Source organism: Phacochoerus africanus, chromosome 3, assembly GCF_016906955.1.
Source record: "Phacochoerus africanus isolate WHEZ1 chromosome 3, ROS_Pafr_v1, whole genome shotgun sequence".
In the NCBI taxonomy this organism is placed as follows: Eukaryota; Metazoa; Chordata; class Mammalia; order Artiodactyla; family Suidae; genus Phacochoerus; species Phacochoerus africanus.
Window position 1 is genome coordinate 32,948,477 of NC_062546.1, and position 27,292 is coordinate 32,975,768.

Below are 27,292 nucleotides of genomic sequence, written 5' to 3' on the forward strand. Positions count from 1 at the left end.
CACTGTGATGGCACGTCTGGTGCTCTGTTTCTCTGCCCTGGCCCTGAGCCCCACGCTGGAGGGTGTAAGGACGTCTGGGGCCTGTTTATGGGGCTCCTGTCATGCCCCAGCCCAGTGGAGGTCAAACAGATGCCTCATTCAGACTCAGAGCACTGATTTTATTAGGGGAAATGGCTGCATAAGAGAGACGGAGGTGCCTCCATCTTGTCCTGGGCATTACGGGAGGATGTCCTCGGGGCCTCGTGCTCACATTGCTTAAGAAGGTCCAAACGCACCATCGTAGGGGTTCGCCCCTCTGTCACCTACTGTTGGATCCCTGTCATCTGAACAGAGGGTAAGTCCCCGACTGTGAAAGCCAGGTTGGGGGACGGGTTGGTGGTAGCTCCCTGCTCACAGCCCAGGGAGCCTGGAGCCTTGAGCTTCTGCATCTCCCGGATCATCTTCTGTCCTCCCCTACCTGCCAGGGGAGGTGGCAGAAGGCAGGGGTGGCCCAGCCTCCCACGTGAATTTCAGAGCAGAGACACGGGAAGGTCCCAATGCCCAGGCCTGAGGCCTGTGAGAAAGCCCGGGAGCCTCGGCAGGGGCAGTTCTGGACGGTCTCAGACTGGTGCCGGGATGGTGTCCCTGTGTGAGTTGCCCAACCGAGAGTGCAGGACACCCCTGGTCGGCACGTCCCTTCCCTGGAGCCTGCAGAGCTTGGCCAGGGATGTGCAGTGCAACGAAGTTCATTAACAGGAAGATGAGTTTTCCAAGTGCAGCCCCACCCTTCTCCCCAACACAGACCCAAGAAAGAGGATGCTGGATGTTAGGTCTCGCCTCAGCCCTTGCTTGCCACGGAGGAGGGCTTGGTGCTGGTGACAGGAACTGGTGAAAGAGGGGAGGAAGATGCATCTGGGGTCAGGGTGTGGGGAAGAGGGTCTCACTTATGGGGTCAGCCTCAAAGCCGTCCTGTTTTGAAAAATCCAAGTAGTAGACAAAGAGGAGCCACAGCTTTACAGCTGGTGTAAAGTGCCGACAGAGGGCACACGGGGGACTGAAACAGGGAAAGGTTAGAGGCTGAGAGTAAGGACAGCTTTTGCCATTTAAAGACAGGCTACAGAATTCTAGAGTTACAAGAGAATGGAATAGAGAACTTTAAGAAGTGTTGCTCTAGTCCATCAATTGCATCCCCTTTGGAATTTTTCCAGACACTGGGGTGAAAATTGCAGCTAACTTTTCATACTTTGGGGTTTGGGATTATGCTTCTTTGAATGTGACTCCATGCATGGACTGGGCCACATGGAGCTCTGTGTTTATTTGGGTCACACACACACACGCAATGTGGAAACACCTCTCAGAAATTCACGCTTATTAAAAATGCAGAGGAGTTCCCATTGTGGTGCAGTGGAAACGAATCTGACCAGTATCCATGAAGATGCGGGTTCGAGCTCTGGCCTCACTCAGTGGTGGAGGATCCAGTGTTGCTGTGAGCTGTGGTGTAGTTCACAGACGGCTTGGATCCTGCATTGCTGTGGCTATGACGTAGGCTGGAAGCTGCAGCTCCAATTTGACCCCTAACCAGGGAACTTTCATATGTTACGAGTGTGGCCCTAAAAACAAAACAAAAAAACAGCTGAGATTCTTCACACCAACATGGATACATTCAGTGACTGTCCATTCATCTCTTAAGCACCCGTCTCTGTCTCACACATGGATGAAGGTCCACTTTCATTCCCTGTACTGACTCATTTGGAGGCAATTGCATTTGTACCACAGCCACCTTGGAAGGCTGGCTGCCCAGGCTGGGAAGGCAAGTCTGCTCTCTGCTGTGGATTTCACAATGAAGCCTCCTTCAGAGCCACAGAGCACGTTGCCTCCCTCACCAGCAGCCCTGGAGTGTACGCAGCCCTGTGAGGTCGGGCTGGGCTCCGGGTGAGACGCATGCTGACTGGCATGGCCGGACACCCTGCGTTTGTGGATGAAACAGCTGTCAGGCGGCTCAGGGAAGATGTGCCAGGGAAAGTGAAGCCCAGCGACAAGATGACAAGACGGATGGGCATTTCTAGCTCCCATTTTCTGCCTAATTATCCAGAGGAAAGGCCAACAATGGAGACTATAAATTGTCCTTGGAAAACAGCCCTGGGAGTGGTTCCCCTTTGTCCCCAGGCCAGACCCTCCACCCCCTGCAGCCCCTGCTTTCCTGGGCCTGGGGCGCCTCCTTCTCAGCAACCTCATCCTGGCTCGAGCCCCGCCTGGCCATGCTTCCTCTGCACTTCCCTTCTCCAGCCTGGCCTCACCCCCTTCCTGTTTTCCCCGTCAGAGGGTTCCAACCCAGGAAGGGGACTGTTAGATGAAGCCCCTTTCTTTGTCTTTGCCCTTGTTAGTTCCTGAGGGAAAGAACTACTTTTTTCAGGTGTTAAGTAGTGTGATGAGCTGACGACACACCCGGCGTGTGTCCTCAGAAGTCTCCAGGTACCTGGCCCTCATCTCTCCGTCTAGCACGTGCCCGTGCCAGGCAAAGCCACGGTAATACATCACCCCAAGAATGAGCTTTAGTCACTTCTTTGGTTTCTATTCTATTCTATTCTATTCTATTCTATTCTATTCTATTCTATTCTATTCTATTCTATTCTATTCTAGTCTTTTTGCCTTTTCTAGGGCCACTCCCAAGGCATACGGAGGGAGGTTCCCAGGCTAGGGGTCTAATCGGAGCTGTAGCTGCCAGCCTACACCAGAGCCACAGCAATAGGGGATCCGAGCCAACTCAGCGACCTACACCACAGCTCATGGCAACGCCGGATCCTTAAGCAAGGTCAGGAATCGAACCTGAAACCTCATGGTTCCTAGTCGGATTCGTTAACTACTGCGCCACAATGGGAACTCCCTTTAGTCACTTTTAATGGACAGCAGCATAATAGCTTCCAGCCTCGATATTAAAAGGAAACATGGCAAACTATTGCATTTGGAGTGGATAAGCAATGAAATCCTGCTGCATAGCACAGGGAACTATATCTAGTCATTTGAAATGGAACATGACAGAGGGTAATGTGAGAAAATGAATGTGTGTGTGCGTGTGTGTGTGTGTGTGTGTATATATATTTGACTGGTTTCACTTTGCTGTACAGCAGAAATTGACAGAACCTGGTAAATCGACTAAAATAGAAAAAATAAAAATCTTTAATAAAAAAGGGAAAGAAAGGAAAAAAAAGATTCAGTTTTTTTCTTTAAAAAGTCAGGTTCAAGAGTTCCTATCGTGGCTTAGCGGAAACGAATCTGACTAGCATCAGATCTGGTGTTGCCATGAGCTGTGGTGTAGGTCACAGATGTGGCTGTGGCTGTGGCTGTGGTGTAGGCCAGAAGCTACAGCTTTGATTCAACCTCTAGCCTGGGAACCTTCATATGCCGTGAGTGCGGCCCCCAAAAGACAAACAAACAAAAAAACTTTTCGATTTCACCAAAGGAAGAGTTTGCACGCTCATGCAATGTATTTGTCCCCAATTTTTGGACACCGCTGTGAGGTCTGGTCTGCAAATGTTGGCACCAGTGCAAAGTAAGTTTTCTAGAACTGAGTCTGTGCTGGTAGGGAATTACAACAGCTGATTTCTAACCCAAGGAGATGTAGCTGGGGGTGGGGACAGGGCAGGGGGTCTGGCCCCTGGATTTGGGCTCCCCATGGAGGGGGCTTACGAGATGGGTCCTCCCTGGGTGAGATGCAGGACGCAGGAACTCTCTTGAATGGCCCAGGCGGATGTGCTCAGAGGCCCTGGTGCATTTAGCCTTTTCCCTGCACAGCACCCCCCCACCCCTGCCCCCCACTTTCCCCCTCAGGAGAGAGACATGGGCTGGAAGAACTTCAGAGGCAGCATGAGGCCATCGGATGTCTCCCTCCTTCATCTCCTGGACCAGCACAACTGTATTCCCCCCAGCAAAAAGTTGGCACCTTAAAAAAAATAAATACATCTTTTATTTTTAAAATTTTATATTTTTTTTGGCCGTGGCATACAGCAGCTTTGCTGGTTGTGGGATCTCTGCTCCCAGACCAGGGAGGGAAGCCTGGCTGCCACGATGAAAGCACTGAATCCTAACCATTAGACCACCAGGGAGCTCCCCGGTTTTGGCCCCTTATAAAAATGAACGCTGCTCCTGGGTGGGGGGAGACGTATGAGGAGCGGGTGATAGAGGGACCTTCCTGGGCATCGAGGGTCATCTCTTGACCACAAGTACAAAGATTAAAGATCTTGTGCTCTGTCTGCTGCTGCTCACATCAGAAGATTTACTGTGACCTTGACCCCCACTCAATCCCCTCCATGAGGCTGGAAGGAAGCCAGCAGCTACCTCCCCATTTTGCTGAAACCGAGGCCCAGAGAAATCAAAGATTAGTCCAAATGACACACTCATCCAGCAAATATTATGGGGGTGGGGTGTGGGGGGAGGCAGCAGCATCCCTGAGGCCCAGCATCTGTGGCTCCACTTCCTGGGAACACGCTGGCAAAGAGTAACTGTGAACAAAGCCAGCCTCTCTGTGGTGTCACCTTTCCAGAGAACTGAGCCGGCCTCAGAGACTTGGGCCTCTCAAGACACACTCTGGAGCCAGGCTCCCCTCTTGGGGCGTGGGTGCTGTCAGCCCAGCCTCATCAGCCCAGTGATTTGCAGGGTCATGGGGAGGCGGGGGGCCGGGGGGCGGGGGCTGGCAGCCGGCAGGGAGTCAGAACATGGGGCAACTCATTGACTCCTGGAGGAATCAGAAATGCGGAGAATTTGCAGGACTTTGCAGAAACTAATAATGCACATGAAAGAGCTTTTCAAGGAAGGCTTACAACGGTCTTCAAATGCAATTGGTACTCTGCTATTTTCTGAAAAGATTCAAAGTGGTTGTCATAAAAGAAGTAAGAGGTTAAGATGAGCAAAAGGTAAAGATGAACACTAGGCATCATGCACGGAAAGGAAAGTGAGACAAAGCCACGGATAAACCCACTTGGTGGATGATACCACCATTGGGTGAAGAACCCACCCCCTGAGTTCCCTGGGAGCCATGGGGAAAAGAGAAAGGCCGTGAGTTAGTGGCTTTTCTTTGCTGGCTGACTAAGGAAAGCAGGCCAGTTGGTGGTGGAGATGTATTTCCCTCTGCCCTGGATTCTGGGGAGCATCCTCCCCACTGCTCCGTGTGCAGCAGAGTAACAGGCTTGGGGGGCGGGGGTTCAGCTGCTGCTTATTTAACTAGAAACACTGTCATTGAGTCAATGAGCACAGCCAGCATGATTTTTAAGAGCCTTTGGACTCTCGTGGTTGCCTAGTTAGCTGCACTGCTGGCTGAGAGTCCCTGTTGGGAGTGAGGATGCAGGATGTTGAGGAGCTCTTTTGAGGGACAGTGGTCAGGGTGACCTGGCTGGACTGTAAGGGTCTTTGTGGTGTGTGGATGGGCCTTGTGGGCCGAGTTCTGAAATGCCCAGTCCACCCAGACATTCCGCCTGCCAGGGGTCTCTGGCTGCCTCTGCTCCGGGTAGCTCGCCTGCCCCCTGGCCAGTGTCCTCACATCCCCCATCCTTCCTGCCCTGGCAAAAGCACTGCCCACCTCCGGGCATTCCTAACATTGGGGACCAGATCCCTGTGTCTTATTCCCCAGCTGGGTGGCCTAGACAAATGCCCAGCATCTTTGGAGAAGCCGAGGCAGTGTTAAATGGCTCTAAAAGTTCCCTTTCAGCTCAGATGTTCCTTCAACAGTAGGTTCTGGTCCTCAGGGCGAAGCTCCCTGTGAGGTCGGAGGGCACAGATGGTGTCTGAGGATTTCTCTGAAAGTTCTTTGTCTAGAGCATCTGCTGCTCTGGTTTTGTTAAGGTCCAGGCATGGAGCCTGCGCTTTCATCTCTCTTTTTTTTTTTTTTTGCTTTTTAGGGTTGCACCTGCATTGGAAGTTCCCAGGCTAAGTGTTGAATTGGAGCTGCAGCTGCTGGTCTATACCACAGCCACAGCAATACCGGATCCTTAACCCACTGACTGAGGCCAGGGATTGAACCCTTGTCCTCATGGATACTAGTTGGGTTCGCTTCTGCTGTGCCACAACGGGAACTCGAGGCTTTCATGTTTTAATCGAACCATTGCCAATATTTGTCTGGAAATGATGGTGATAGGAGGATGCTGTCCAGATGTGCCCAGCAGCTGGGCCACTACAGACTATGAACTGCCCTGACAATGCACTTGTTGCAATGCCTACCAGACTCAGCTTGGCTATAGCAACACACCACTGGGTGATGGGCTGGGGTTGGGGTGTCAGGGCACTTGACCCAGAGTACTCCAGGGTGCCCTCTGCCCCAGTGAGCCCTCCCCCTGCTGTTTGATGAGAGCCTTGTGGTACCAGGGAGCAAGTGGGGTGGGTGTTGATGCCCTTCAAGACCAGAGCCCCCCACACGCCCGCCCTGCCCTGGGCTGCGTGCTCAGCTGGTTCTGTGCTATGTCCCTGCTGCCGGTGGGACCATCTCTGTTCCGGCTCAGCCCCTACTTCCCTCTAGCCAAAAACTCCAGTGATGAGGATGAAATGATCAGTGTATTAGGGTCTTTTACAAGGAAATTAGTCCTCACTACTGTTCCGAGTTGGAGGTGAAAATGGAAAAATCTTCCTACCTTTTTCTCTATTGGGCAGTGGAGAGCGGAGGGCCTTGTCTCTGATTTGACATCTTCCCTATGGGCTGTGAACGGGCTCATTTTTAGACTCAATTGTCTCATAGCATCTGGGGGTTTGGAGGGTTCAGGCCAGAGCCCCGCCCAAGGGAATGTGGCTGGTACTCAAAGCATCGTGGACTGAGTTCCTTTAAATTCAGCAAACGTGCACTGAGCTTGCTCTGGCTTCAGACTCCCGTCTACGCCTGCTGCAGGTAAGGATGCCTGCCTCTTACACCCAGCGGTTTGAAGGCACTGCCTCTAACTAGGAGGGTTGTCCTATGAGGGGCTGCTCACAGCAGGGGCTTCTGCCCAGCACAGCCTGACCAGCAGCAACAGCTGTCCACGGATGGATGGGAAATGGCTTCTCAGGAACAAGGACCCTTCCTTTCCTGGAAAGGGGTGGGACTTCAGCCTCTGCTTCTGGAGCCCCTCCCCTGCCCTTTGAGGAGGCTCTGGGGAGGCTTTGCTCAGACCCTGGGAGGCAGAGGGAACTTAAGGTCTGGGGGCCAATAGAATGCATTCTGAACACCACGGGGCCTTGCAGCCTGAGCCACGTCATCACATGGAACACAGGTGGGGGCCAGGAGGGGGGCTGGGTTTCCTTCTCTTCATATCATGATCTAATAAGCAAGGACTTTTGCTCATGTCTTGACCCCTCCCGGAGGAAAAAGGCCATTGACCCCCTTAACAAGGACAATGGTTTGACTATTCATGCTAGAGGCTGGTAGTGACCGGGCAGTGACAGGTAAAATTCTACCTATGTCACTTATTTATATCTTACCTCTTTAAAGAAACAAGACTCGGAGTTCCCGTCGTGGCTCAGTGGTTAACGAATCTGACTAGGAACCATGAGGTTGCTGGTTCGATCCCTGGCCTTGCTCAGTGGGTTAAGGATCCAGCATTGCCATGAGCTGTGGTGTAGGTTGCAGACGCAGCTCGGATCCTGAGTTGCTGTGGCTCTGGCGTAGGCCAGTGGCTATAGCTCTGATTAGACCCCTAGCCTGGGAATCTCCATATGCCACGGGAGCAGGCCTAGAAAAGGCAAAAAGACAAAAAAAAAAAAAGAAAAAAAGAAACAAAACTCAATTTCTAGGAATAGTTATACTTCTCATTGTATTTCTCTGGATCGTCCAAGAACATTTTCATAAAATTTGAATTCTGATATGACCTTTAAGCTTAGGGCAAAAAGGCATTTTCTCTCTATGGGCAAATAGTTTATCTTCTGTTGGTTTGAGGTTAGGATGCCGTCTTCGGGGAATTGTGGCAAGAACGCGGGTCCAGTGAAACCTCACCCACCCCTGTCTGCCCCACCCTCCTGCCTCTCTGTCCCCCTAGAGGAACCCCAGGCACGGCTCCAAGGCCCTGAGTTGTGTCCTAAGGACACATTCCTTCCCCTTTTTTCCCCAGATAGGAATCTACCGCTCGCCGGATGCTGCTTGCCTGCATCCCAGTGCTTGAGTTTTATTCCTAATTGAGAACACGAATGGGCTCAATCGTCTTACTTACGAGGGACATGATTAACACGTGTTAACCAAGTCACATCTCCATAAAGCTACATTTCTAAAGTGTTTAGTCACACCTGACAAGGCTCTGTCCCCAGGGAGGCACGGACGTCAGGGTGACGTCTGTGACACAGAAGCCTATGCTTTTGACTAAGGGTTGCTGTTTTCAGCCAGTCTCAGCTGAGTGACCTCAGAGTCTCAGCTGAGTGACCTCAGAGTCTCCGCTGAGTGACCTCAGAGCCTCCCAGGCTGGACAGCCACCCTGACGACCACACATCTCTCTTCCCCTCAGGTGGGGACATGTCAGAGCGTGACACACAGTGACTGCTGGAGGAAAGAACATGTGACATAAGCAAGTGCTTCCTGTAAGGGGTCACTTGTGTGGGGAGGTTTGGCACATACAGACCTTGGACAGGGGCCCCAGGAACGTGGTAGAGCTGACCTAGAGGTTGATAGCCAAGAGGGGCCATGTCCCTGCCCAGTTGTCTCCCACCTCAGGACAGGTGCACCGTGATAAGGTCACTGCCTCAGTGCCTCCGTGGCCAGCGTTTCCTTCAGTGGATTTAGGGTTTGCGCTGAGACTAGAGCCGGACATTGTGACAGACGGGACATGGCGGAAGGGACCTCATGGCAACTATGAAGCCCCCTTGTCAGTGTTTGGGGTCCTGAGACCACACTCAGACCCCCTGGCTGAGCCCAGAGCCTGGCTGTCCTGACGGTGTGGGGCAAGGGATGGGGCCATTGAGGTTGTCCCACTCTGTGAGGCCTTGGTGGTACAGCCACTGCCTGAGTCACCTTCAGCAAAAGAGCCACAGTCAGTCACCCCACACTGGTGAGAAATAATCACCTTCTCTTGCTTTAAGCCACAGCTTTAGGAGCAGGTCACTGAGCATGAGAGGGACTGAGGCAGGCGCGGGCAAAGCAAACAAGACGGGGCCACAGCTGACCCGGGTCCTGGGAGTAGGTGAGGTCTGCCATGCAGCTGCCAAGCGGCCCCCGCGACATGGGGTTCTGTGGAGGGTGAGGTCAGGCCAGAGGGCCTGAGAGGTGACCGGGTCAGTGTCACAGTGGAGAGCCCCGTCTAGGCTGCTGGCCAGCAGGCTGATGGCAGCACCAAGAGCCAGGCCTCGGCTTCATGGGTGTGGGAGCCTCAGGGCGTCTTCACCCCTGACCACTCCCATGAGGACCCCCAGGTTCCCAGGATGCCATCCCAGGCCCGGGCTTAGAAGTGGGGGCTGACTCTCAGGGTTTTCAGGGGCCCCACAGAGCACAAGCCAGATGTGAGTGTCCAGAGGGTGTGAGGTGTGGTGTGTGTGTGTGTGTATGGTTTGTGTGTGGGATGTGTGTGGCGTGTGGTCCATATGGTGTGTGTATATGTGCATGTGTGTGTATGTGTGTGTGTGTGTATGTGGTGTGTGTGTGTGTATTTATGTGGTGTGTGTGGTGTGTGTGGAGGTAGGTAGTGTGTATGGTGTGTGTGGTATGTGCCTGTATGTGTATGTGCAGTGTGTGTGGTGTGTGTGTGTATGTGTGTGTGTGTTGTGTGTAGGGGACTCTGTCTTCTCCCACAGGCTCTGAGGATGGGGTAGAAATACAAGAAAGCAGCGAATGTCCAGGATTCTGTTTGAAACCTTGTTGTTCTCAATGTGATGCTGGGACCAGCCGCTCCAGCCTCTTAGGGATCTTGTTAGGAATGCAGATTCTTGGGCCGTGGGCTCAGAGACTTGGGGGCAGGACCAGCAGCCTGAGTGATAACAAGCCCTGAAGGCAACTCGAAGATTTGCTCAGGTGTGAGAGCAACGCCTCTCAATAGAGTCGGCCGTCTGAGTCCGAGGCTCTGTGTCTGTGGCTCTGTGTCCAAGATACCGTGTCCTGGACTCTGTGTCCAAGGTTCTGCGTCTGCCAGTCCGAGCCTATGGTTCCGCATCGGCAGATACGGAGGGCTGACAACTGCACTGGAGCAGTTCCGTCTCTGTGGGGTCCCCACATCCTGAGGGCGACTGTCCAGGGACAAAGTCTTTCTAATAGATACCGCTGTCGAGCTGCTGTGCTGTGCACACACGGTAGTGAAGTGCCCGTCTCCAGAAGCCTGCAGGAAGAGGCTGCGTAACCACCAGTCAGGGATGTTGCAAAAGAAATGACCGCATCGGGCAGGGGTTCAGTTGAAGTCACACCCCCATTTAGCAAAGTTGTGTTGATCAGTGTGACCAGCCAGCGTTTGGGGTGACAGGTGACAGTGACTCTGTATGTGAGTGCCCAGGGATGCCACTCACTCCCACAACTCTGTGGAGCTCTGCAGCTTTTCTGGTCACTGCTCATGTTTTGACAACCAAACACTGAGACTTGGGTGACCACAAACCATCATTGCGTCAGACTCTGGCCCCAGCCTTGCAGGAGAAGGGGGGCTGGGGCTGGGGGTGCAGACAGACACAAACCCAAGGGGGTGCAGCAACGTCCTGTTCCTGAGTCACCCCATCACACTTGTCCCAGTCCTGTCACTGGAGTCAGGATCCAGCAGAGGCTCCTTGCGCCTGAATGTCCCATCACAGGCTACCCCGGGTGAGGGGTTTTCCTGGGGTGGATGACAATCTCCTGAACAAGTGAATGTTCTAGAATGACTGAGCCTTACCTCTTTGACCAGATGACAAATAAGAACTACACTTGGTTCCAATTATTTAAAAAGTGAATTATTGCACAACTGACACATATTTGTCAGAGGAAAATTAGCAATACACAGATGAGCAAAACCAAGTCAAAATAAGTAAATTCCCCTAAACTGCACCACTGTTAACATGTGGACACGGTGATTTCCTGGGCACTTATGGGCACACTTGTGTGAGCATGTGTGTTGGTGCAGTAAGAGAATCACACCGCAACACTCGACTGCAACATGCTTTTCCATATAAAATACCTTGTGAATGTCTTTCCATATTCATACATTCACTTCATCAATTTTAAAGCACCCCATGAGCAATGGCGTAGGTTTTTCTAAGACTGTTACTACTTGAAGTCTGCCTAAAATGAGTCAGAGCACACACCGTCTTGCCCTCTTCCTCTCTTTCCTCGTCAGAGTGGGGCATGTGACACAAGCCGAACTTGGGGGCCAGGGTTCACCATGGCTCAATGAATCCCTCGTGTCATTTCGATAACGAGGCTGTTTGGTCAAGAAAGGACCTCCAGGTGAAGAATCACGTGGCTCTGGGCGTGATTTCTCAGTGCCCTAGTCTCGATTCCTGCTTTTTTTTTTTCAGTCTGTTTTTGTCTTTTCTAGGGCTGCACCTGTGGCATATGGAGATTCCCAGGCTAGGGGTCGAATCAGAGCTGAAGCCACGGGCCTACGCCTCAGCCACAGCAACATGGGATCCAAGCCATGTCTGGGACCTACACCACATCTCACGGCAACACCGGATCCTTAACCCACTGAGCAAGGCCAGGGATCGAACCCGCAACCTCATAGTTCCTAGTTGGATTCGTTAAACACTGAGCCATGATGGGAACTCTTGGATTCCTGATTTTATCCCAGGGAGGGCTTCCCCAGGGGATGCTGGGTGCTCCTGCCCACCCTCCTGCCCCTGGCCTGCAGCTGTGTTCAGAACTCCTTTGTCCTCCCCGAGTCAGCGTAGCCCCAGGGCAGCTGGTGCCGTCTCTGTCCTGGCCAGGCCTTGTCCTGGCTCTGATCTCCTGGAGCTGGGAGGAATTTTGTCCAAATCAAGGATGGACCACAGAAGGGAGCTCTTTCCAGGTCCAAATGGGCCTCAGGAGACCGGCCTCACCTGGTTACGTGCAGTGCCTTGGGGCTGATCACTGGTGGGGCAGCTCCAGGACGTGATCCTTCACTCAAACCCCTCTGCAGGACTAGCCTCACCAGCGATTATTCTTTGGAGAGAAGAGAAGCAACAGGATGGGAGATGACAACACAGAATCCACCCCGGTGTGGCCTGAAGTGTGTTTCTAGAACATCCAACTCTGTTGGCACCCATGTCTTCCGGGAAATACTCTGGATGCAAATTCCTGGGCCCCCCTCTGCTTTGCTGAGTGAAACCTGTCTGGGGAGCCTGGCTGGCTTCCATGTGACCTGGCACCCTGACACTGGCCGGCTGGAAATGTACTTGGGCTCAGCGCCGATCTGCAATGCGGCCTCTCCTGGGTGTGGGTGGCTCTGCCCCGGGAGCCCCTCCGACTGCTGACTGCTCACTGGGTTCTTGGCTGGGGTGAGGGGCAGCGGGAAGCAGGAGAGATGAGAATGGGGGCTTTTCTTCCAGTGGAACCCACACAAGTAAGTCTTCCTCTGTGTTCCTCTGGCTTTTGCGGTTCCTCACCATAAATCTTTCTCCTTGCTTTTCCTTCAAGGATGTCCATGTGCTCACTGTCTCTGGCTTGGACAAAGCCCAGGTCCTGACCCTCAGCCTCCATCCGTCCTCTGATACCTGCCATGTCCCCAGGCCAGGACAGAGCCTGTTGGAGAAAAGACAGGGGAAATGGTGGTCGTTGTGAGGTAGGGGGACCCCTTAAACCGATGGCTTGATGAATGGGAGTGGATGTTCTCTGGGTCCTGGGCGGGGGAAGGGTGCTGTGATCTGAACAGATAAGGTCAAGCCGATTTCTTCGATTTGATGGCTCTGCCCAGAGGCTGGCTCCATTAAGGGCGCCTCTCCTGAGCCTTTTGACTTCTGAGAAGTGGAGGAATCTTTTTTTTTTTTTTTTTTGGTCTTTTTAGGGCCGCACCTGTGGCACATGGTGGTTCCCAGGCTAGGGGTCAAATCGGAGCTGCAGCTGCCGGCCTACACCACAGCCACAGCAACAACACCACCAGATCTGAGCCAAATCTGCAACCTCCATCACCGCTTATGGCAACGCCTGATCCTTAACCCACCAAGTGAGGACTGGTGGGACAGGGATCGAGCTTGCATCCTCATGGATACTAGTCAGATTCGTTTCCACTGAGCCACAATGGAAACTCCAAGTGGAGGAATCTTGAGAGTCAACTTGATCTTCCAAGATAAAGGGTCAATGCATCTACCCATTTCCCTGAGATCTTGGCGTGGTGCTCTTACTCGTCGTCCAGTGACGCTGTTGTGTTAAACCTCCGTGGTTCCCTGGCGGGCTGCAGACACAGCGGGAGGTGGTCATGGATTGGAGGCGTGAACGACTGACTCACTGCCAACACCCTCCTCTTTCTTCGGGGAATGAAAGACGCAGCTCAAAACTGTTCCAATGGAATGCAATCAATTTATGTCCACTGTTAACACACAACCGACTGGATGAAACAACGCTTATTCACTACTCACTACCAACCTGGTTTTCATGAGTCTATTTTGCATTTACATCGAACTTCCATCTCTAGAAAAGCATTTTTCTGGGAATATTTTCTTTGGGGAACACATCGAGCATTTCTACTTTTTCTTAAACATGGTGTTCTTGCTTGGATTTTAATTTACTTGTTTTACCTTGTGCTATGTCAGGTCAAATGAACATATAGCTCCCTGCCCGACCTTGTGACCCTGCCAGGCTAGGATTCGGCACTGTTTCTGCCCACATGTCAATGGACCATCACCTTCCGCTGGTCCTGGCAGGAGCTTCTGACATCCTTGAAGAATGGGAAGCAGCCCTGGGTGTTGGGAAGAGGGGATCTGGGTAGTCAGTGCTCCATTTTCCTATCTTAAACCCTAATGCTTTCTGACCAGGCAGCTGGGCAGCCCCTGGAAAGACAACCCGCACCTGCCGTCAGGTCAGGCTTCACCTCTGACGCTGACCTGCTTCCTGGCCCCACTGAGAGAGTGTTTGGAGCCCCTGTCCCAGCAACATCCAGGTTGGACTCAGGGACAGGGTGTGGCAGCAGTTGTGAGGCAAAGTGATTCCACCCCTGGGGTCTCCTCCGAGCCTGAGCACGACTGGGGCAGAGGCTGGATCTCTAGCCTGGAGACTGTGTTTCTAAAACTTCTGGGGACAAGATACTTCACGTACCCTCAGAGCATCACAAAGGACTTTGTTCTGTGGAGCACACGGGCCAACCTTGTCCTGGAGAAGAGGAAATATGTAGTGGATCCAAACCATGCTGCCAGCCCGTCTGGAGTTTGGGCCCAAGGCCAGAGCCGACTACACTGGTCCAGCCACCTTACCGTGTCCTTCCAGGAAACGAGCCACCACATGACCCCCACCCCTAGCTGACGGCCCATGTCCTTGCACCCTGGACCTGGGCAGGCCAGCTCAGTGTGTGTCCCTTTCCGCAGAGCTGAGTCTTTTGAGGTTTTCCTGATTGCTCAAGGCAGAGATGACTACTGTTCCTGCTTGAGGATTTTGCTTTATGAAAACCAGGAGGGCTGCATTTAGGAAAAGAGCTTCCCTTTTCTATGATGCTTCTGAAAGAAAACATTCAAAGTGGACAACCACACCCGAGAGAGTGAGCTATCAGGCGTCCAACCATCCAAAAGGGCATCACCATTTAACAGGAGCAGCGATTCGGGGCCTGTAATCTCTGCTCCCAAGACACGGGGCACCCTGTTGGCCTTCAGAGGGTCCTATTCTATGGGCTCATTTTGCTACCAGAAACCAGTGAAAATCACCCCCCAGGATTTGACCGACGTGGACTTTGCCTCTTACCCATGTGTGAGCCACAATGTGGGAAAAGTGTCTTCGAAGAGTAGAGAGACACCTCGTCCAGCAAACACTTATGGAAGTGCCGCCAGAGTCCGGCCTGGGGCCTCCCTGGTCTCTTGGCCGCCTTCCTGTCAAAGGCCTCCATTGACCTCCCTCCAGCATGGGGCTGGCAGGCAGCCCTGGCCAGGCTGGACACTGCCTCTGCTGGTCTGGAGCCTGGCCAGTGGCTCTGTTCTGGCAAATTGCCTGGACTGGCATCTGCTGACCCCAGACCCATCCACAAGGGTCTCCCGCCCTGGCCCTTCTGTGACCATCTCCTGCTTGAGGAAGCCACATGGTTTGCCAGACTTGGCTTGTAGAACTGGAACTTAGTTCTTTCAATGAGCTTCGCTACTTACTCTAAGGAGTCATTTCGGGGGGTGCCAGTCAAAGTCACTCAACAGCCTCTGGCCACCCAGAGCTCAAAGGCCGCCTCCTTAGGCCTTCCCTGAGTACCCCCTTTCTGCATTTTTGCTCATAGTGCTTGCCTCCTTGACCCACACCCACTCTCGTTGCCTGGTGGCTATCACCCCACCTGGAAGGGGATCCCAATGTGGGTATGGCTCAATGCGGCTGTCCCTGGGTTCCTACTACGTCACAGTGGGTGCCAGTTGATGTACTTGATGAAAGTGCTGTTTGGCTACAGTGATCCTTATGGGTCTGCCCTGTCCCTGAGCTGCCAGCAGAGACTCAGGAAAGGTGACCCAAGTCCCATGGGGCTGAGGCCATGTGATGCTATCATCTGAAGCCCTGTCTCAAGGATCCAGTGGGTGTGGGGAGCAGGGTGGGGGCTGTGCTTGGAGCACAGCAGGGGCGGACACTCCTCGTTCACTGGGCCATCCACCTTCTGGACCTCAGCTCAGGGTCCAGCTGTCCCATCTGAGTCCCTTGGAACCAGAATCTGATCTGGCTGGTGTCCCTGCCCTGCACCTGCTGTGGCCCTTTTGCCTTTATTCACCTATTCAAACGTTTGCTCTCAAAATACCTCGAGCCTGAGATTCAGGGCACGTCTCATTGCCTTGGTCACTATTGGTTGGTCCTAGACCAAAGCTGGTGTCCATTGCCTTGGGCAGGGTGGAAGGAAGGGCAGGGTACTCGCCCAGGCCATTCCAGTCCTGAGAGCATTTGCAACCTGGGCTTTTTCTTTCACTATGCCCCTGGCATATGGAGGTTTCCAGGCCAGGGACCAAACCCTTGCCACTGCAGTGGCACCAGATCCTTAACAAGTTGAGGCACCTGGGCCTCCTTAACTGAAGGGCAGGGCCCTGGTTCCCTGTGGCCTTCCCCAATTCCTCCCTTCTGGGGCTCTTGGGCCACAGGACAGCCTGATGACGAAGCTGCCTCAGGGTGACTCAAAGCCATGACACTGGGGCTGAGGGGTCAGTAGTCGGGGCACCTGGTCCTCACAAGGTGACACTCAACTCAGGATGACCCATAACCCAGAGATGGCCCTCCCAGGGCGGGGCCAGGCTAGCACCATTTCCCAGAATATTTGACCCTTGAGGACCCCTCCCAGCTCCAGCTAATAACATTAGGTCATTCGGTTTGTGCCTTAATGGCTCGAGCTTCCCAGTCTAGCAACTTTTAAAGAACATTTCTGGATTTTCTTTTCAAATGAATAATTTGAGCTCCTGGTTAAGAGTGAAACACCTCTGGGGTCACTACGCTGAGTCCTGGGGTTTGAAAAAAACCGTCAAAAGCTGAGAACATTGGGTCATATTTAAAGCAGAAGTAAACCCCAGAAGAGTTTTTTTTTTTTTTTTTTTTTTAATGGCCACACCCGCAACATATGGAGGTTCCTGGGCCAGGAATTGAATCTGAGCTGCAGCTTGGACCTATACCACAGCTGTGGCAAGATCCTTTAATCTTTAACCCCAGGCTGGGGACTGAGCTGCTGCAGTCAGATTCTTAACCCACTGCACCAAGGCAGGAGGAACTCCTCAACTTCGTTCCTTTTCTTTCTTTCTTTGTCTGCTTTCCTTCCTTCATTCTTTGTTTTTTTGATTTTTAGGGCTGCACTTGTGGCATTTGGAAGTTTCCAGGCTAGGGGTCGAATCAGGACTACAGCTGCAGGCCCACACTGCAGCCACAACAACGTGAGATTCAAGCCGTGTCTTTGACGTACACCATAGCTCATGGCAACATCGGATCCTTAAACCACCCGGCGAAGCCAGGGATCGAAACTGCATCCTCATGGATACTAGTCGGATTTGTTTTGGCTGCACCTAAACGGGGATTCCCCCAACATCACTTCTTAGAAAGACACTCCTTTCCCCATGAAATGACCTTGGCACCCTTGTTGAAACTTGTGTGAGTATATGTGTGAGGATCTATAATTGGTGTCCCTATTCAAGTCCATTTGTCTATATGTCTGTCTATGTCAGTATCACACTGTTTTGCTTCGTAGTCAGTTCGAACATCAGGAAGTGTGACAAATCCAGCTTTGATCTTTTTCCTTGATTGTTTTGGCTACTGAGGGTCTGCTATTCCATATACAATTTAGGATACATTTTTCTATTTCTGCAAAAAATGCCACTAGGATTTTGATAGAGATTGTATTGAATGCGTAGATTGCTTAGGATAGTATTAACATCCTAAAAATACTGATCCAGGAACACAGGATGTCTTTCCATTTATTTGCGTCTTCTTTAATTTCTTTCAGTCTTGTTTTGTAGTCCAAGTCTTTCATCCCCTTGGTTAAGTGTCTTCCTGAGTATTTTATTCTTTTCGATGCTGTTGTAAACTGAGCTGTTTCCTTACTTTCCGTTTGGATCGCTCACTGTTTGTACGCTCAGTGTGAATGGGGGTGGAGAGGGGTGTGGGGAGCATGATCTGGCCGCCTCCCTGAGGTCTTAGAACCTTGGGTTTGTGCAGCTGGAGGAGACCCATCAGCCTGGGTTCAAGGCTCGGACTCCTCCAGAGGAGGGATTCTCAGCCTGAGAGGCCACTCACTGTGTCCTTTCTGTGAACGGTGCCACAGGCGTAGGTCCCTGGCTCCTGCCATTCCCACGTCCTGCCCAGTGCCCACCCTCTTCGATGGAGGATGCTGAAAACCTTTCGGCCCCGGCTGATGCCACAGACATTCATGGTGAATCTGCACTGTACCAACGGCACATGTATAAGAGAAATACAGCAAACCGCTGCTAGACTTCCCATCTCCTTCAGGTCTCAGTTGGAATAAATTTTCTTTCCTTTTCTTTTTTTGGGGGGGGGATTAAAAGCTATTTTATTTTATTTATTTATTTATTTTTTATTTTCCCACTGTACAGCAAGGGGATCAAGTTATCCTTACATATATACATTACAATTACATTTTTTTCCCCACCCTTTGTTCTGTTGCAACATGAGTGTCCAGACAAAGTTCTCAATTGTCTTTTTTTTTTTTTTTAAGGCCGCTCCCGTAGCATATGGAGGTTCCCAGGCTAGGGGTCTAATCAGAGCTGTAGCCGCTGGCCTACCCCAGAGCCACAGCAATGCGGGATCCGAGCCACATCTTCGACCCACACCACAGCTCACAGCAGTGCCGGATCGTTAACCCACTGAGCAAGGGCAGGGACCGAACCCACAACCTCATGGTTCCTAGTTGGATTTGTTAACCACTGCACCATGATGGGAATTCCTTTTCGTTTCGTTTCATTTCTTTTCTTTTCTTTTCAGGGCCATATGATGGATCCTAAACCCACTGAGTAAAGCAGGGATCGAACCTTCATCCTCATGGATACTAGATGACTTCTTAACCTGCTGAACCACAATGGGAACCCCTCAGCTGGAATCAATTGACAGGTAAATGGAAATCGAACTGTGGTCCCTTAGGGCAGAGCCTCGGACCCTCTATCCAGGAGGTGATGGAGGTCGGGGACGTGAAGCCACACGCTCTGCAGAGTAACGCTGGCTGTCCTGGGAGGTGTATGGGGCCTCACTGCCCATGTCCTCAGAAGGCTGGCCTCCAGGGCTAAGGGAGCAGCTTGGGGACCACAGCTGCCCTCCATTGTCCGGGCTGTCACCTCCTACTTCTCTAAACTCTGCAGCCTCAAACGGAAGCCCCGGGGGTGGGCTGCAGGGGTGTTGCAGCTGGGGAGCTCCTGTCCCAGGGAACTTATTGTGGCCACGCTTCTGGAGCCAGGCCAGTGACCTCAATCCACCCGTGACCTTCCCACTGACGTCTCAGTTCCAGGAATTGTTGGAAAAACCCTGTCGGAAATCTGAGGGTGGCTGGGTCCCTTGGCACTGCCACCTGGGCACTGAGCGGGGATTGGGGCCTGACTTCGGGCCTGTGTCCTAGAACCCCAGCATTTTCGGGGGCTCGTGGGGAGGGGGCCTAGATTCTGTCTCCTTCTGCTGATCTTGGTTCCCAGAACATGGAAGCAAGCCTGGGCCCTACAGGTACAGATGATTCTCACGTTCTTGGCCCCCGACCCTCCGAAGGGAAGCTTTTAGGGTGAGGAACTGTACCCCTCATTAGGAAGCCTCTTTAACACGAAGCCCGGAAAAGAAGGAGCAGACAGGAAGGAGGAATCTGAGAGATGCTGAGAGCCTCCACCTTTCCAGCTCTCATTACCTACCCGACAGTGCAACGAATTTGACCCACAATCCCTCATCCGATTATCACAGAAATTGTGGGGCTGCCTCACTCTCCCCCATGTCACAGATGGAGACTGAGGGATAAGGCAGCCCCCTGTCCAGGACCAGCCTCATGTTCTCTGAGGCCTTTGTTCATGAGTCACGGGAGTCTTAGACGGCCACGGCAGGGCAGTGGAGCAAGGGCCACCTCTGAACAGGAGGTGAACAGGCAGGTAGCCCACCTGGGCACTGCCCTGGGCTTGTCCCAGAGAGAGAAGGAGGCATGGGGGCTGGGGGCCAGGGGTGGTGGGGGAGGCAGGCTCTGAACTGCCCTGTTAAGGCTCAGGCTTCAGAACAAAAGGAACTTCTCTCCTTCTGGCTGGTGTGGCCCCTGGCAAGAGGGGTCCTTTGAGCCTTCATTTTCTCAACAAGGGCTCCTTGTGTGAGGCCGGTGGTGGCAGCTCTGAGCCAGGGTGGTGGCTCAGGGGACTCCTGGCTCTGTTCCCTGGCTCAGCCGCTGGGTCTGAGAGTCCCCGAAGCTGGCCAGGAGCTGACCTCACCTTCGTGCTCAGAGTCACTGTCCCAGCCTTTTGCCCTGGGACCCACCTTCAACCCCTGGGACTAACTTTCACCCCCTGGGACCCACTTTCACCCCCTGGGACCCACCTTCTCCGCAGTATGAGCCCTCACTGGGGCCGGCTTTGTGCACGGGCTGTTTCTCCTGGGTGTGAGAAAAAAGATAAGAGCCAGGACATCAAATAGTCCATGAGCCACACAACCAGAAAGCAAACTGTGACTGCGATGACAATATTCTGACAAGGTGGGGCGGGGTAGGGGGGGCGCTTACCAGATAGAGGGAAAGGGCTGGGTGACAGTACCTGCTGCTGGCCCACGGGGCAGCCAGTCGCTAGAAGTCCCTTGGGATCCTTAGAAGGCCTGAGCAATTGTTGGCGTTTTTCCCTCTTGCAGTCAGATGACCAGATGGGTCTTGAAGGTTGGGGCCAATCTGAGCTTGTGGGCGCCGTGCCAGTCTGACTAGTATCCACATCCTGCGGCAGGCACGTGGCGGGAGGGCAGCCCTGGCGTGGCTGGATCTTTCAGTTTCGGCAGAAATAAATACCAACTCCTGGAAATATATATAACTGGTTATTCTGCAGTGCACCTGGGGAAAGCCTGCAAAGAGGGGTGTGCCTCCCCTCTCCCACCCCACCTGGTAGCCCCAACCCTGCTCTGGACATGGGCTTTGCCTCACTTCTCAACACATTGGACATCTGGGTCAGACTCTAAGATCAGAGCTCACACATGGCTCCTGTCACCCCCCCACCGTGAGCCATGGGCTGGTCCCGCAGGGCACTCAGGGCGTGGACTGTAAAGCCCAGTGTTCCCCAAGCAGTGTCCTGTCCTCTGGGTATTCATGAGTGTTGTATAGTAAATTAACTATACTTTAATCAAAAATAAAAATAAAAAAGGTCCTGTGGCCCATCGAGTTCAGAAAATCCTACTTTAAAGTAAAGCACTTTTCTTTATTTTAGAGTTGTTGATGTACCCACGGCATGTGGAAGTTCCCAGGCTAGGGGTCCAATCTGAGCTGCAGCTGCTGGTCTACACCATAGCCACAGCAATGCAGGATCTGGGCCGCATCTGCAGCCTCTACCACAGCTCAACTCACTGCCAGATCCTTAACCCACTGAGCGAGGCCAGGGATTGAACCTGTGTCCTCATGGAGTCTAGTCAGGTTCTTAACCCACTGAGCCACAATGGGAACTCCCGAACTGTACTTTTTTTTTTTCCCCGAACTGTACTTTTTTAAAAGATGGAAAACCTATTGCCTTATTGTGAAAAATGCATGCTCCAAGGACAAAGGTTCAGCACGTAACACTGTTTGACGCTGAGTTGTACTTAGCAGTACCCTTTGGTGTGACGTATGCAGTTGCCTTCGGATCCTCATCAGGGCAGTGGGGCGGCAGGAAATCTGGTCGGATTTGCTTCTTCTGCCCTCTTTGACAACTCTGCTTCCTGTTCAGAAAGCTCAAGTGCGCCTGCATTTTCCAGGCCTGTCATGGGGGAGTTTGGAGTGCAGGCCGCCAGCAGAAGGCCCTCGGCCCCGTTCTGTTCTGCGCCTCCCAGGAGGCCCTGAACCCTGGGGAAGCCACAGGAACCACCTGGCCTTTCCAAGCCTTGTATACATTTTGGCAGCTTTGCTTTCTTGGCTGTTTTCACTTAGGCCAATAATCACAGGTGTCCCAGCCCGAGTGTGGGGGCCTCATCCGGATGGCCAGTGGCTGGGCCTGTCCTCTACGCCCACTTCCCCCTAAGAGTCCAGGGTGAGCTTCCGCACAGGGGACCCCGGCCTGGGTTGGGTCCCATAAGCTGCCCTGGAGACAAATCTGGGAGACAAACCCTGGAGTGCTGGGTGGGAAGCGGGGGCAGCAGTGGGAAGGAAGGGCCTGGACCATGGGCTTCGGGGAGTGGGGCTCGGCTGGTTCTCGGTCCCTCAGGCCCCCGTGCCCATGAAAGGGCTGGGTATTTGTCCTCTGACCCTCACCTCCACTGGCTCAGGCTGCTTCCAGGAATGTCGGCTTCTGGCTTTTCCAGGGGAGAGGAAGCCAGGGTGCCGATGTTGGCAGGGAAGCCAGAGTCTTGGGGAGGGAGGACCAAGGGGCTGTGCCTGGCCGGATGACACTCCTCCCCAGCACTTTCAGGTCAGCACGTCTGGTCACAGGTCACAGCCTTAGGAAGCAGGACGTCCAGCCTTAGGAAGCCTTCCTGTCCACTCAGCAGCTTTGGCATCACGCAAACCCCTGAGCATCTTGAACACTTGAGACTATGGGGTGGAAGTCTGCTTTTCTCTGGACACTTGTAGTTGTGGTTTTCAAGCCACCGCCTTTCCCAAGCCCGAGGCCCTGAGTTCTGGCATGAGGAATGCCTGTCTCTGCTTTGGGAACCCCGGAGGCGCCAGCCACACCAGGATCACATGCTGGGGTGCCCATCGGGGGAGGAAGCCAGTGGCTGTGTTATTTCTTTTTTCTTTCTTTTTTTTTCTTTTTAAATGATTCTCTTTTTTTGTCTTTTTTTTTTTGCCATTTCTTGGGCCGCTCCTGCGGCATATGGAGCTTCCCAGGCTAGGGGTCTAATCGGAGCTGTAGCCGCCGGCCTACAGAGCCACAGCAACGCGGGATCCGAGCCGTGTCTGCGACCTATACCACAGCTCACAGCAATGCCGGCTCCTTAACCCACTGAGCAAGGGCAGGGATCGAACCCACAACCTCATGATTCCTAGTCGGATTCATTAACCACTGCGCCATGACGGGAACTCCGGCTGTGTTATTTCTTAACTAAACAGTGAGACGAAACCTAAACTTCATGAAGTTTCAGTATGTGGGTTGACAGTAGCCCCAGCTGTGGTCTGTGCATCCAGGTCCTAGGCTTAGGGTGGGCTCTGGGGGGGGACCCTCGCTGTGACAAGTAGTTTGAAAGGCTCTTGGTGACCTGGAGTGGCCGAGCAGAGGTGGAGTCTTATTACTGATCAAAGTCAACATGTGCCTGAATCTGACACTTGCCTGGACTCTGGGTGACCTTGCAGGTTCAAACAGCAGTCATGCTCTCTGCTGCTTGGGGCTTGGGGCATGGCTTGGGGTGGGGACGGAGGGGTGTGTGTCTGGGTGGGGGGGGTGATGGGAACACCTCCTATTGTCTAGGCCAGCACTTCTCAAAAGGGGGGGGGTCTTGCTAAGGCCCAGGTTCTGATTCTGCAAACCGTGGTGTCCCCCAGAAGAATATGTTGAGCCCCAGTACCTGTGAAGGAATTTTGCAGCTGTGATCAGGCGAGATGAAGTCCTTAGGGTGAATAACTGTGCAGTGTGATGGGAGTGAGGTCTTCCCACAGGGACTTCCAGCTTGGGGGCTAGGAGGGGATGATCTTCTATTATTTTAAACACCCCTGGCTGTGCACTTTTTTCCAGCTGCCCCGGGAAACTCATGCAGAGTCTATATTACTAACAGGTGCTTGGTGACGCTAATAGTCAGGACCTCACTTTGACCATCACTGACCCAGCTCAGGTCAGGTCCATCTGCCCACTGCACAGTAGCACTTGGGGAGAACCTTTGCCCAGACTCCGTTTGACTCCACTCTGGCCACTGCTACCTCGAGGTCTGTCCCCTAGAGCCCTGCCTCCCTCCCTTCTGCTCCCCATCCCCGAGGGATTTGCACACTCCCTCCTCTGCCTGCAACCCCCAGCCCCAACCTAGCATGCGCCAGCTCAGCTTTCACACCCAGCCTCAACCTCACTCCCCTGGAACCAGCAGCACCTGGAGAGGGGACACGAGTGCGCTGCTCGAAGCTGTTGGGCGGCGTTGCCATCACTAGAGCGATGACCTCTGCGCGCCTGCCTCCCTTCTGCCTGGAACTCCGCTGCACCGCATTTGCCTGCCCCACCTTTCAGAAACATATCTGTGTTTCTGGAAGCAGGAGGAGGGCAAATAAAAGCCTGCGTGTCCATGGAGTTCCCGTCGTGGCGCAGCGGAAAGGAATCCAACTAGGAACCATGAGGTTGCAGGTTCGATCCCTGACCTTGCTCAACAGGTTAAGGATCTGGTGTTGCTGTGACCTGTGGTGTAGGTCGCAGATGCAGCTCAGATCCTGCGTTGCTGTGGCTGTGACGTAGGCCAGTGGCCACAGCTCCGGTTTGACCCCTAGCCTGGGAACCTCCATATGCCGAGGGTGCAGCCCTAAAAAGCAAAAAAAAAAAAAAAAAAAGCCTGTGTGTCCAGAGTTATCCAGCTGTTGTCTGCTGCCTGACTGTATGTGCGTGTGGTGAGCTCAGGGCACGTGCTTCCTGAGTAGTTCAGAGTAGTTTGGGTCAAGGTTGTTTCATAAACTTCCCTGGCACTGAAATCAGCTCCGTCTCTACTCCCCCGTCTTTGGTGCGAGGGCGTTTATTATCTAAGAGCCCTTGTGCTCTGGGCAGGGTTTTTGAGTTCATGGAGGAGGGGGCTTGGCCGGCCTACCAAGGAACAAGCCACAATGACTAACCAAGGACAGGCTGGTCGATGCCTGAGCAAGTTCCTGGACGCTGGGAAGTGAAGAGCAGACATGGAAGTGGTTTAACTCATAAAGCGCTGCCTTTCTACCGCCCCACCAGCCCAGGAAAGGACAAAGCTTTGACTCAGCAGATGGCCAGGGCTTGACCCAGTCAATTTCTGGGCACCAAACTGGTGTTCCTTAAAGAGAAAATTCGGGGGGATAAAAACCCCAGTTGCCCCGCCCACCTGGGCCAGGGGTGGGGCTGCTTCTGCCTCCTGTCCCATGGACTGCGTGTCCCAAGCCCCTCGGAGTCACAGCAGAGCTGGGGGCTTGTGGCTCAAGATGCTGTAGGGAAATAAAGGAAGAGGAATTCAAGGCAAGCTGGCTCAGGCAGCCCCATTTTCTCATGAGGCTTGGGCAGACGTTTCCCTGAGGCCCTGTGGTGACAGCCAGCTGTGGCCACAGAGTTGGGGCAGGGTAACCGACGGAGGAGGTCGGGAAAAAGGCACTTTCAACCTCAGAGCCATCCTTGAACGCAAACACAAGCTAGATGAGGAACCAAAACTGAGGACTGGATCAACAAGAGGCCAGGTCGGGCGGGTAGCCCATTTTGGCCTCAGGGCACCCGGGAGCGCCTGCCAAGCTGACCAGAAGCTGGGATCCAGACTCAGGATCAGGAGGCTGCAATGCAAATCTCCAGTTTTAAATTCTGATTTCCTTTCCAGTCTTAACAAGGTACTATTTATAATTGTTACAGAAAGTTGGAAAAGACAGAGACGTGTCTGGGACAAAAAAGTCCCCCATACGCCACCATCCATAGAGGTTCCCTTCGGGCAGATGTGGGGGTTTCTGCACAGCTTTCGACATGAGTGAGCTGACTCAGCAGAGAGCTTTAAACCTTGAATGTTAAAAGGTAAACATTTCCCTCTCTGCGAATAAACTCTTGTGAACATGATTTATACACAAAACATCATCATGTGGCTCCAGGATAGCTCACTTAACCAGACTTTTATTGTTGGGAAAGGACAATGACCTGTTTTTTGTTTGTTTGTTTCAATCCCGGTTCCATGATCTTAATGAGGAACACTGGTTTTGCTCCTCACACGCACACACTCAGACACACACATGTACACACAGGCACACAGCAGACACAGACACACAGAGACACACACACCTGTGTATACACTCAGACATACACCCAGACACGCACCTTGGATTCGGGTTTGGTTTCGGCTGCTAGCCAGATGTTTCTGCTTGGTCCGGTCACTCAATCTTTTTGGACCTGATTCTTTGCATTTGAGAAAGGAGGGGTCAGAGCATGTGGCCTCAAGTCCTCTCCAGTTGGAGTGAGTGTGGAAGTGATGGCTCACAGGGAGCTTCTGGAGATGGGTGTGTGGGCACGCGTAGGGCGCAATGCCAGTGTTTGTCAGTAAACTCCTTTTTTTTTTTTTTGTCTTTTGTCTTTCTGAGGACCATACCCTCGGCATAGGGAGGTTCCCAGGCTAGGAGTTCAAGCAGAGCTACAGCGGCCAGCCTCCGCCACAGCCTCAGCAATGCAGGATCGGAGCTGCGTCTGCGACCTACACTACAGCTCACAGCAACGCCAGATCCTTAACCCACTGAGCAAAGCCAGGAGTCGAGCCTGCAACCTCGTGGTTCCTAGGCAGATTCGTTTCCGCTGAGCCATGACGGGAGCTCCATTAAGTAAACTCCTCTTCTTTTTTTTTTTTTTTTAAACTCTCTTTTTATAAGAAGGAAATTAAATATGTTGAATGGATAGCCTAATTACCTTATTTAAGAATATCTTTTTCACTAATAAAATCAAATGAATATATTTAAATGAAATAGCAGTTGAGAAGTGCAAAATAGCTTTAAAAACCAGAAAACAAAGATACATAATTTTGCAATGAATTAGAATACTTTTATCTACTTTTTAGATAATTTGTGTATTGCCTTACTAAATTGATTGTCTAGAATATCCTCACCACTAAAACTTAACAGTCTTCTAGGTCTTTACTGGTAAGATGATTGAGGTAAACTCCTCTTCTTAACCATTCTGCATGTCACCTCCTGTGGACATGTGTTTGTTCTTAAATTACAAGTAGGTACTACTGTCAGTCCACATATTAAAACGTGGTAACATGTATTTTTTATCTTATTTTTTAGTTAGAAAAGAGCACAGCTGCCAGCTTGATCCCCTGGCATGTGACCCTGACATGTGACCCTGGCATGGCTGGCATGAGACCCTAGCAGGTAAGCCTGGCATGGATGGCGCCTCCAGGATTCCCAAAGCTGAGACTGGTGTTCCTCACGCCCAGTGCTGAGGGCTGTGGGCTTGGGAAAAGTGGTGGCTTGAAAACCACAACTGCGAGCGCCAGAGGAAAAGCTGGCTTCCATCCCTTGTTCTCAGTGTCCCAGACCGACCCAGGCCTGGTCTGATCTTTCCAAAACTCCCCTCCTGCAGACCTGAGCGTGGCCCACGTGGTGAAGTGGGTTTCAAGCTGGCGCATGGCTGGCTGGCATGACGGGAAATATCAAAGATGGTTTGATTCGGGTCTTGGCCCCTTTTCATTCTCTTTTGACCCAATTTTTTTTCAAAGGCCCTGAATTAAGGACCAGAAATGAAAGACTTCTCTGTAGTTCTGCAGGCATCTCACTTTAAACCTGGAAGAGAAATTCATAGTTTTGTTTTTTTCTCCTCCTTTTAGGGCTGCACTTGCAGCATATGAAATTTCCAGGCTAGAGGTTGAATTGGAGCTGCAGCTGCCGGCCTACACCACAGCCACAGCAACGTGGGGTCCAAACTGCACCTGTAACCTATACCACAGCTCACGGCAATGCCAGACTCTTAACCCACTGAGCGAGGCCAGGGATCGAACCTGCATCTTTATGAACACTATGTTGGGTTCTTAATCTGCTTAACCAAAATGGAAACC

General features: G+C 52.5%; 1 long non-coding RNA gene across 2 annotated transcripts; it reads left to right on the forward strand.

The window, feature by feature from the left end:
• Positions 1-18,490: 18,490 nt before the first annotated feature.
• Positions 18,491-27,063, forward strand: LOC125122801 (uncharacterized). Of its 2 annotated transcripts, XR_007133907.1 has the most exons (3): positions 18,491-18,556; positions 25,114-25,269; positions 26,523-27,063. It is a non-coding gene; the product is annotated as an uncharacterized LOC125122801 (long non-coding RNA). The 2 variants fall into 2 exon arrangements; XR_007133906.1 differs by lacking the exon at positions 26,523-27,063 and having other exon boundaries at positions 25,114-25,311.
• The last annotated feature ends 229 nt before the right edge of the window (positions 27,064-27,292 follow it).